General features: G+C 48.3%; 1 pseudogene; it reads left to right on the plus strand.

The window, feature by feature from the left end:
• Window positions 1-264: 264 nt before the first annotated feature.
• On the plus strand, window positions 265-940 carry LOC107111943 (annotated as a pseudogene).
• The last annotated feature ends 877 nt before the right edge of the window (window positions 941-1,817 follow it).

Genomic DNA, 1,817 nt, shown 5'->3' on the forward strand with positions numbered 1-1,817 from the left:
ACGCTGTTCCTGAGATCCCGTGCTGACTGACTTCCTGGTTCCTGAATCCAGTCCGCATTATGATGACTCTCTGGCTCTTGATCCTCAGCTCTGCAACCTGACATTCGACACTCGCTTCTCTGGACTCTGACCCTTGGTAACGCTCTGACTACGGCTTGACTTTGTGTATTGGGACACTGGCTCTGCTTGTCTTTGATCTCTCTGGCTTTGACTCTCGGACTGAACTGTAAACTCTCCCTCTCTGCCCACCCCCCTGGCTCTGTTATGACAGTGGCTGAGTCAGCCCCAGAATCTGACTCCATTGCGGACGGCGCCATATTGGTGTCCGTGGCTTTTCCTGGCTTGGTAACTTACGAAGTCTGTTTCCATTTTATTTGTGAGTTCCTGAAGGATGTCCTGTACCAGAGGCAGCAACTGCCCTTGCCTTACGAGCAGCTCACCCTCTTCTTCCAGAGACAGCTTCTCAGAGCCCTCTGCCAGGATTATGTGATCAGAAAAGTCTATCTTAGAGATCCAGGGAACCATAAGAAAAGCCAGCAAGTGCTAGGTGACCTGGAGAGAGTGTTTCAGCACTTGGAAATCATGTTCAGTGTGACAGTCGTCCCATGAGTTCTTATTCTGCTTAGTGGTAATGCTGTCAGCCCTAAAGAACTGTATGAGATCGACCTGTAGGATATCTCTGTAGCTGGCACCAAGGAGAACCTGCAGATGTCAACTTGTGTTCACAAGCTTTTTCATTCACTCTTCCTGGCAGATATGTGTAGTGATCTTAGAGCTGTCTCCCACCCTGGGTGTCATTGTTGTGGTCCAAGGACACCGCAACAGTGGCATTGACTGGTTCAGACCCAAACTAAACTACAAATTGCCAGCTTGAGGAAGGAAGCTGACTGCCAACGTATCCTGCATCTTTCATAGGCCTCATCACCAATGCTCCCTCTAAGCTGTGGAGTCCTGTGAACAAAACTTCTACTTTTTGAGCTACTGGCATTAAAGTTGTGAGCAGGTGATTTGGCTACTGCATAAATTAGTTTGCTCTGGAGCCATCCTTCCTGAGCTAAGACAAAAATGTGTGAGCTGGAGGCTAAAAAAACCTGTGAGCTAGCTCACACTAACTCAGTTTAGAGGGAACACTGCTCATCATTACCATGAGTATTCCCCTTGTAGCAGATCATAATAATAAAGACTTGCTATGAGGATGTCTGTCAAATGATAAGGAGAATTTTACCACACATATCCAGTGGGGTTAAGGTTGCCAGATCTGCCTGAGGAAAGTAGGGTTTGCACAAGGAAGTGGCAACCAGACGCAAAGAGGCATGCTTGAGCGATTGGAGAACAATGTGGCCACTTTCTCCAGGTGAGGTGATCTCTGAAACCTGGACATCAGTTGTAATCCCAGGAGATCTCCAGCCACCACCTGGACATGACAGCCCTAAGTGGCTAAGTATAAAATGATTGCTTTTAGCCACCCTTGGTAAAATTTGTGAAAAGGTGAGGAGAATTTTCAAGTCCCTTGCGTCCCAAGATTTCTAATGAGCCACAATTCTCGCCATTTGGCAGTCACGAGTGGTTGGCAGCACTGCCACCACCACTCATGGCAATGGGCTGGATCCTGTTGCTCTGCTCAGCTAAGTGGGAAGCCTTCATCAGGGACAAGGAGTCCTCCTCCAGCAGAAAGCTTTCTTCCTGTAGTGGAGGAGGCCCTTCCTCCAGAAGACAGCACCTTCTGCTGGGGGAAGGCTCTACACTTAGCTGAGTGGACTGGTAGGATATAGCCCTATATCCATCAAATTGTCAACATAACTGGGTGGGGGGTTTAA

The sequence above is a fragment of the Gekko japonicus genome, unplaced genomic scaffold (assembly GCF_001447785.1).
Source record: "Gekko japonicus isolate JY-2015 unplaced genomic scaffold, Gekko_japonicus_V1.1 scaffold2361, whole genome shotgun sequence".
NCBI classification, from domain to species: Eukaryota; Metazoa; Chordata; class Lepidosauria; order Squamata; family Gekkonidae; genus Gekko; species Gekko japonicus.